Here is a 10,245-nt window from a genome sequence, read left to right as displayed (position 1 = left end):
ATTTACAGATGAAAGGAGTCTTGCTTCAAGAATCCTGAGCAAACCTGCCATTTGTTAAAACCAAGTAACTGGGTCTACATAAAGGTCCATCAACAAAAGACTACTCTGGCCCCATGCTGGAAAGGCCCTTATTAAGTCCTGCTAACTACCAACACCGCTGTGAAGTGCCAAGAACTGCCTGCCTGAACCCATGCTTCTTACTGCAAAAAGACCCCTCCACCTCGAGATGACTTCACTTCGACTACTAATCAGCCTGTCCCTCCTTCTGGGTTTTTTTTTTCTTTCCTCCTTTTAAACAGCAAAAAAAAAAAAAAAAAAAACCAAGGTGAAGTGCTAGTAACCTCTCCCTTGTCCACTGACAAAGCTAACCTGCATTCAGTATTTGCTAAAGAAACCAAAGAACTACAGGGTGACATGCTAGTAACCTCTCCCCTGTATAATGCAAAACCATGACTGTTCCAAGAGAGAAGAAGGAACGCCTGCTCTGCTGAAACCACCAAGATCCAAGGATTCCTGACTGCAAAAGACACTGAGAATTGGCCTTGGTGGCAAAGACGGAGCATTGTACATTGGCAGGGAGGCAGTTGCGGGATATATTCTTGGGAATGTGCAGTGAAGTGGTGGGGTGGGTTTATTCCAGGGGCTGGAATCTGTGCTTGTGGGCAAGTATAAATACCAAAAACACCTTACAGCCACGAACATTACTCCCACCATCTGCCACCACTCCTTTGCAGGTAAAGGTTCCTGGATCCATCATAGCTACGTTAAGTTGGCGCTGGGACCCCCACCTGACCCTGACAAGCCATTGGACGAGCCACTTCACGAATGAACACCACGACCAACCCATGGACTAAGCTTTCCAGCTACTGGGACCTTCACAGCCCACCAGGACTTCTTGTGTTCCTGTTTATCGGACTTACATTGGGGGTAGTGTTTTTTGTATGGTATAGAGGAGGATGCCGACATTGGTATGGTTTGCCTGGGGGGTTCTTCTCCCTATTCCCAAGTCCGGTACAAGGATGGGAGGGCAATAGCTTCTTGAATTTAACCCGCACTATCAAACAGGGTGTAAATCAAATGCAGTGTTGGATTTGTATTCATACCACCACATATTTGGGTCAGGGGGTCCCGTTGGTAGGGGTACCTATCCCCCTTAATCGAACACTCCAAACTAAGCTATGGGCAAACACTACATTTAACTGGAATGTTACAATCCAAATATGGTCTATTGATATGGTGGCCCAGAGTAATTATGCTTTATGTGTGTCACGACGTAAGGGCATAGAAAATACAGTCTTTGTAGGGAATTTTGTAGGGTGCAAGGACACCACCCAAATCAGCTCTGGTGCGGGAGGCCCCTCTACCTACTCCAGAACCCCGTGGCCAGTCCCCGAGGGGTCTGGCTGGTATTGGTTATGCAATCACACAGCCTATAAGGTTCTCCCAGCAGGCTGGTGTGGTCCATGTACCTTAAGGGCTATAGTACCCGCCGTGACAGTACACCAGAACCTGACCCGGGGAGAGATCCGCAATCTAGTATGGAGGGACCGACGAAGTATTCCTTTAAACCCCCTTTCTCAACGGCCCAAAGGCTTTCACTCATTTGTGCATTGGTTTCTGCCATGGTTGGAAGTAAGCAAGCTCGAAAAAGCTATAGTTAACATTTCAGCTGCTTTGAAATTAATGGCAAATGCAACTGCAGATGCCTTATCTGCTCTTCAAATTGAAGTAACTCAGCCTTCCCAAACTACATTGCAAAACCGCCTAGCCCTGGATTATCTCCTTGCAAACCAGGGCGGGGTTTGTGCTCTGGTTAACTCAAGCTGTTGTGTATTTGTAAATCAGTAGCAAAGGGTAAAAACTGATATCCACATCCTCATGCAGCAGGCAGCCCTATTCCACCACGCCAGCCTCAACAATACCAGCACTGGGTTCCAGGAGGTCTGGAACTGGCTCACCTCATGGCTACCGGATGTGGGGGCTTGGGGACGGAGTATTTTGTATTTCATCCTTTTGGCTGTTATTGCTTTTGTGTTATTTTTTGTATGCCTACAATGTTGTGGTATGTGCTATCGGCAACTGCTAACCCTGCATCGCGGTTACTCAGCCCCGATATAGCTTACTGACATACAAAAAAAAAAGGGAGGACTGTTAAGGAAAAGTTAGCACATGTGACTCCATTTTGGTTTGGGGCCCACCATTGTCTAAAAGCAAGCACATCATGCACCAGGAGGAGTGTTCCTTAGATACCGCATTCCTGTGAAAATCCTCCTCCTTGTCTCCAGCTTGCCTTGACTCCCGGTATCTGTTCTTTGTCTGTCTCTAACTCCCTATCTCCTGGCCTTTGATGTGAGGCCTCCCATCCTGATAATAAAAGTTACTGATGCATGGCTTTAGGACCATGCTGTGTCATTAACATACTACTTTAGCACGAGGAATGCACCAAGCAGGGATAGGTGGTAGATAAGAAAAGGGTTTGTTTATTGGCTAAGGTTTCCGATGCACGAGGGCAACATGCTTTGCTAAGAGGTATATAACCTTTGTATAATCTGTATTCGGGGTCCCCTCCTGGCTAGCAGGGGGGCACCACGCTCAAGCGTAATAAACTTGGTATTTTTTGGGAACTCTGCAGTTGTGGATTTTGTTTATGTGCCTCAGCCTAGATTCGAACTGTGCGTGTCCTACCAGGTATAATTCATAGCATTTGTGTGCGTGTCCTACCAGGTATAATTCGTAACACTAGCATGCATGTGGTCCCAACAGAGACGGCTTTTAGAGAGAGTTTCTGCTTTCTGTACAGCGCACACCTACATGCCACGTGTGCGGATCTATATGCACAATCCTTTAAAGAGAAACAAAAAGTTGATTTCAGGCCAAAAATAAATGTTGTTTGAAAATCAACCTGCTCGATTACACACTCAGAACAAAAAGAAAAGGAGGACTTGTGGCACCTTAGAGACTAACCAATTTATTTGAGCATAAGCTGTAGCTCACGAAAGCTCATGCTCCAATAAATTGGTTAGTCTCTAAGGTGCCACAGGTACTCCTTTTCTTTCTGTGTATATAAAATCTCCCCACTGTATTTTCCACTGCATGCATCCGATGAAGTGAGCTGTAGCTCATGAAAGCTTATGCTCAAATAAATTGGTTAGTCTCTAAGGTGCCACAAGTCCTCCTTTTCTTTTTTCAGAACTGGCTGTCACTTAATGTAGCATAACATGAAGTGATTACGTTGGCAACGACAGACTGATGAGAGAAAACAGCGATATCTTTCAAGAGCAGCAGAATTCCAAAAGCAACTTGATAATTTCCATCACGGCTGGAGTCCAATGGAAGGGACAGGACCTTCTACCCATTGCCATGCAGTGAGGTTTAGTGCATGTGGAAGTACCAGCTTAAAACACATTATAAAACTACATAAACCGGGAGCTAAAATACAGTTTGAAAAATCTACTTCCACAGCTTCTCTGTCACCCTCTTTTCTTCATGCTACATACTAGTCACTCCTATATCCGTACATTCCTGAGCCTGCTTTTATTTACATATTATAAACTATATACTTTGTTTTAGCAGGGCCATTGCCAGTTTGAGCAAAGAAGAGTTTGATTCTGTAATCATAATTTGTGCTGTTTCCTGGAGAATCTTAAAAACATAAGAACATAAAAACGGCCATACTGGGTGAGACCAAAGGTCCACCTAGCCCAGTAACCTGTCTTCTGACAGTGGCCCATGCCAGGTGTGCCAGAGGGAATGAATAGAACAGGGAATCATCAAGTGATCCATCCCCTGTCGCTTATTCCCAGCTTCTGGCAAACAGAGGCTAGGGACACCAACCCTGCCCATCCTGGCTAATAGCCATTGATGGACCTATCCTCCATGAACTTATCTAGTTCTTTTAGTTCTTATACAGCCTAAAATGCCATTGGCCTTCTTGGCAACAAGGGCACACTGTTGACTCATATCCAGCTTCTCGTCCACTGTCACCCCTAGGTCCTTTTCCGCAGAACTGCTGCCGAGCCACTCGGTCCCTAGTCTGTAGCGGTGCATGGGATTCTTCCGTCCTAAGTGCAGGACTCTGCACTTGTCTTTGTTGAACCTCATCAGATTTCTTTTGGCCCAATCCTCCAATTTGTCTAGGTCCCTCTGTATCCTATCCCCCCCTGTCAAGGTTCCTCCCCCACTCTGAACTCTAGGGTACAGATGTGGGGACCTGCATGAAAAACCTCCTAAGCTTATCTTTACCAGCTTAGGTCAAAACTTCCCCAAGGTACAAAATATTACACCTGTTATCCTTGGAATGGCCGCTACCACCACCAAACAATTACTGGTTACTGGGGAAGAGCTGTTTGGACGCGTCTGTCCCCCCAAAATACTTCCCAAAACCTTGCACCCCACTTCCTGGACAAGGTTTGGTAAAAAGCCTCACCAATTTGCCTAGGTGACTACAGACCCAGACCCTTGGATCTTAAGAACAATGAACAATCCTCCCAACACTTGCACCCCCCCTTTCCTGGGAAATGTTGGATAAAAAGCCTCACCAATTTGCATAGGTGACCACAGACCCAAACCCTTGGATCTGAGAACAATGAAAAAGCATTCAGTTTTTACAAGAAGACTTTTAATAAAAAATAGAAGTAAATAGAAATAAAGAAATCCCCCCTGTAAAATCAGGATGGTAGATATCTTACAGGGTAATTAGATTCAAAAACATAGAGAACCCCTCTAGGCAAAACCTTAAGTTACAAAAAAGATGCACAGACAGAAATAGTTATTCTATTCAGCACAATGCTTTTCTCAGCCATTTAAAGGAATCATAATCTAACACATACCTAGCTAGATTACTTACTAAAAGTTCTAAGACTCCATTCCTGTTCTGTCTCTGGCAAGAGCAGCACACAGACAGACACAAACCCTTTGTTTGTCTCCCTCCTCCCAGCTTTTGAAAGTATCTTGTCTCCTCATTGGTCATTTTGGTCAGGTGCCAGCGAGGTTACCTTTAGCTTCTTAACCCTTTACAGGTGAGAGGAGCTTTCCCCTGGCCAGGAGGGATTTCAAAGGGGTTTACCCTTCCCTTTATATTTATGACACCCCCCCTCCAGCATATCTACCTCTCCTCCCAGTTTAGTGTCATCTGCAAACTTGCTGAGGGTGCAATCCACACCATCCTCCAGATCATAAATGAGGCTTTCTGAAAATCTAAGTACACTATATCCACGGGATCCCCTTGGTCCACATGCTTGTTGACGCCCTCAAAGAATTGTAGTAGATTGCTGAGGCATGATTTCCCTTTACAAAAAACATGTTGACTCTTCCTCAACAAATTATGTTCATCTATATGTCTGACAATATTGTTCTTTATTATAGTTTCAACCAGCTTATGCGGTACTGAAGTCAGGCTTACAGGCCTGTAATTGCCAGGGTCATCTCTGGAGCCCTTTTAAAAAATCTTAGTGTTCTTATTTTAAAAAGTTCTTAGTTAACCTTTCCAATGCAAAAGTTACTTCTGTCCCTGCCCCCCCGCCCCCATCACCGAGGTGAATGGGAACTTTAAAGCCAATCTGAATCATTTAACATGTTTCTTTGCTGCCAATATAATTTTCCCTTCTACTCATTCTTCACCCTCCTCCCTGACTCCCATTTTTCCAGGATTGCCGTGTTGAACGACGATTTGCTACTGTTATAAAGAGATTACGGATTCCGTTACTGTTCATTTTTGGCATTTTTTTGCTTGCCCTTCCCAATCTTCCAACCCTTGTTGCTCTTGTAATATGGCGACTGTAGCATTTATTCATTGCAATCTCTACAAAGTGTTTATAAAATACTTTGTGTTTGCACAAAACTGAAAATATGAAACAATAACACCCAAATAATTAATCAGTTGATTTGCTGAAGTCCCTACCCCAATGAAGCCTCAAACCTTTCCCAGAGTGGATGTTCAAGAAAAGGTCCGGACAGATGGACAGGCCCCATCGCACAAACTAAAGATCAAACGCTACCTCTGTCTCCACGTGTGGGGGAATGTGTTCCAGAGTTAAAAACTCTCCACTGAACAATATTTCTGCCAAACACCCCTCAAAAATTTAGACCACCTCTATATGAGAAAAAATAGCTGCCCTGTCTTGCTGTGGAGAGAGTGTGTTTTTCATTTGCGTTTGCTTTTCAATTGTGTTAAACTCCCTCAATCCAAAAGTGCCTCTAGATTAAACATCTTGCTCACGAACGATGGGAAACCCCCTTTCCTTTCACTAGACGTCTGCACCCAGACAACCACCGCCGCCCTCTTCTTGTCTGGATTGGAATTTCAGCCCTCATCCAAAGCTGAATGGAGATTAGACACAACGAAGACACTATCACCTGGACTCAATGGAAGTTTTAGAGCTGGCCATTGTCCGCACTCTCCTGGCACTGCCGCCCAACTACGCCAGTTTCTCCCTCTCTGGCCGCTTGTGAAACAGAAGGGGTTGCAGAAACAAACCGTGCAGCACCGCCCAAGAGAGCTCTGGGCCGAACAGCAGCAATCCAATGCTACCCTCTGAGGAGGTGAGGAGGACTCACCACGCAAGCAGCATTATCCCTGCTAGGCAGACAGCAGGGTCCAGCCCCCACCACCTTCATGGTCAATGACACCATGTATCTTTGTGGTTTCATTATATGCACTGAATTCAAAGCAGGATTACCACTGCCAGGGCTCTAGCCTTCGCCCTTCACATGCATCTGTCACCGGTCAGCCGAACCCGTTGGAGATTTAAAAACTCTACCCACGATGTTAACGAGAGCCGATGTGGTGTACCAGACATGCTTCCCCAGGGGGCAATTTAAAGGGTCTGGGCTCCTGGCAGTGGCTGGAGTCCTGGGCCCTTTAAATTGCTGCCAGAGCCCTGCTGCCGGAGCCCTGGGAAGGGGCGGCGGGGCTCGGGCGGCGATTTAAAGGGCCCGGGGCTCCTGCCGCAGCTACCGCCCCGGCCCTTTAAATCGCCGCCGGAGCCCCACCGCTGCCTCCCCAGGGCTCCGGCAGCAGGGCTCCAGGGATGATTTAAAGGGCCCGGGGCTCCAGCCACCGATACTGCCCCGGGCCCTTTAAATATCCGAGACACTAAAGGCCCCGCCTCTTCCGGTTGAGGCCACGCCCCTTCCAGTTGAGGCCCCGCCCCCCTGCTCAGGACTCCGGGGTTCCAGTAAGTCCTTTAAGTTAATTTCACCCCTGGCTGCTCCCCGCCTGCCACAAGGCTAACCAGCATGCAATCCCTCCTCAGTTCCTTCCCTACTGCAGAGTCAACTATTCGAACTCCGAAGTAAAGGGGAGGGGGGTGGGCCATGGAGCCCTATAGGGACACACAGTGAGTTGAAAGATGCTCGTGGACCAATGTATCAGCCTGTGTATAAAACCCACACCCAGAACAGCCGCTTTCAGCCCCTTGTCTTCAGGGCTGAGCTTTCATCTTCCAGAATAAAACAGCTCAACTGTTTCCACGTGTGAACCAAGGTGTCACAGGCCCGAGGCGACCGTTAGATCACCTGGTCAGACCCCCTGTAGGCACACACTAAAGACTCACCCCAACACTGAACAGAGCCCAGTCACTTCTGCTTGGCCAAAGTGTCTTCCAGCCAGCAGCCAGCCTGGAGCTGAAATCACCCAGGGACAGTGCTGCCACCCTGCTCCTTGGGCGTTTGTGCCAATGGTTAATCACCCTCCCTTCTGGAAATGTACTTCTGATTTGAATGGGTCTGGCTTCAGCTTCCAGCCACTGGTTCTTGCTCTGCTTGACTTGGCTAGATCACAGAGCCCTTTGGTAAGCAGTGTGTGCTCCCCGGGACGGTACCTAGACACTGCAGTGACAGCTCCCCTCGGTCTGCGTTCCGACAAGCTAACAGCGGGAGCAGCTTATGCCGCTCACGGTCAGCCATTTTCTCCAGCCCTCCAATCATTTCTGGTTTCAGAGTTTCACTTGAACCTGGTTTCAGAGGAACAGCCGTGTTAGTCTGTATTCGCAAAAAGAACAGGAGGACTTGTGGCACCTTAGAGACTCATTGGATGCATCCGATGAAGTGAGCTGTAGCTCACGAAAGCTCATGCTCAAATAAATTGGTTAGTCTCTAAGGTGCCACAAGTACTCCTCTTCTTTTTGCGAATACAGACTAACACGGCTGTTCCTCTGAAACCTGTCATTAGATGAGCCTGTCAAACAGGATCCCTCTGTGCGGTGTATAGTTATTGAGCACATGTTAATATGTGTGAGTGGAGGTGCTGATGGCAATAGACGTTTTACCTGATTAAAGACTAGAAGATTTAACCCTCCAACTTCCTTCCAAGAGGAAGAGGTGCCCCAAGCTCCTGTGCCTGTTTGTTTTCTCTCCTGCCTGCAGTGGCCCTGAGATACCTCAGAAGTCTCAATTTTTTTCTCAACTTTAAATTGTGGAATTTTCTTGGTGTTTGGTTTTAAATATTCTCCTGTGAGAACTGCAAGTCACTGGAGTGTTGTGTTTCAGAGCCTTCCGGGGAGTCACTCGCCTTTACACAGAAGTGAAAGCCATGTTGTCAACTTTCATGAATTTGTCATGAGTCTCATGGTAACTATTGTTTTGCTTAAAGCCCCAGCTCCTGGAGGCAAGTGATATGTGATGATTTCAACCTTCGTTCTTAAAGAAAAAGTAAGTTTCTAGCCCTTGTGGCTGTGGAGAAAGCTTCAAAATGTGACCCCAGTGCACCTGAAAGGCTCAAAAAGTAGAAGGCAAATAAAAAGAACCCAGATATGTTATTTTTACATTGTGACATTGCACTCCATATTTTTATTAAAATATGTTTATAAGTGGATATCATGTAACTGGAATATGCTTAATGAAAAAGGTCTCTTGTAAGGTATCATTACAAAGCTTATAATCAACTGCGTGTGGTCATCCTAATTTATGAATGTATCATTCTTGTATCTTAAACTAGGAATACAAAATATAACTCTGAGGTCCTATTGTAATTATGCAAAGTGTGGGCCATAAATGGTGGTTTGGAATCTTGATGGCTCCCATTATCCAGGACAATTGGTTGTAAATGGCTGTTTACTTGTAAGACTTCCTGTATACATGTGTCCCAGCAAGTGGGTAATGGATAATGAAGTCTCAAAGGACATGTGATCATATAACCTGAACTGGAATCCATCTTTAACCTGGTGCTTTTCCATTTAGAAGGAGGGGTGGGAACCCAGAGAGATTCTCACCTTGTGCCAAAGCTATTAAAGGGGGTGGAACAGAACAAAGATGGTCCCAGTCATGTGGAATCCCCTGCTTTTCACCTAAGATACCTGCTGGAACTAACAAGGTCTGTACCAGGCGAAAGGATTGGGCCCAGACTAGGAAGGAGTCTAGTCTGTGAGAAAAGCTTATTGGAACATCTCGGAGGGTGAGATTGACCTGTATTCAGTTTCTTAAATGTATTAGGCTTAGACTTGCATGTTTTGTTTTATTTAGCTTGGTAACTTACTTTGTTTGGTCTGTTATTACTTGAAACCACTTAAATCCTACTTTTTACACTTTATAATATCACTTTTGTTTATTATTAAACCCAGAGTAAGTAATTAATACCTGGGGGAGCAAACAGCTGTGCATCTCTCTCTATCAGTGTTCAAGAGGGTGGACAATCTATGAGTTTACCCTGTATAAGCTTCATACAGAGTAAACCGGATTGACTTGGGGTTTGGATCCCATTGGGAGCTGGGGGTCTGGGTGCTGGAGACAGGAGCACTTTCTGAGCTGTTTGCGGTTTAGTCTGCGGCTTTGGGAGCATAGTTCAGACCCTGGGTCCGGGTTGCAGCAGGCTGGCGTGTCTGGCTGGACAAGGCAGGGGTCTGGCGGCCCAGGCTGGCCGGGAAAACGGGCTCAGAGGGGGCAGCCCCACGGGGGGGGGGGGGGAAAGGGGGGGGGCTCTGTGAGCGAACCCCTCACAGTACATAATCTCGTGATTTTAAAGCCCATCTCATGATTTCTGGTGACCCTGACTCAGGATTTTTGATCATTTGGGGTTGGCCGTGCTGTGACAGTGACCTGAAAGTGCCAGTTTCACTCCTGTTGAAAGCCGGTTTCTGCTCTATAATTTGCAGTGGGGCAACACCCCTAGAGCGCCCAGGCAGGTGCAGCATAAACTCACGGGGCCTTGTCCTAGTAGGATGTTTCCAAAGGCTAAAGGATCTAGTCCAGGCTTGGGGAACTGCAAAAAAGTGACCGGAAGTCGTCTAGATTTTTCTACAGTTGTTTCAA

Source organism: Caretta caretta, chromosome 2 (genome assembly GCF_965140235.1).
Source record: "Caretta caretta isolate rCarCar2 chromosome 2, rCarCar1.hap1, whole genome shotgun sequence".
NCBI classification, from domain to species: domain Eukaryota; kingdom Metazoa; phylum Chordata; order Testudines; family Cheloniidae; genus Caretta; species Caretta caretta.
This window is presented reverse-complemented; position numbering follows the sequence as displayed.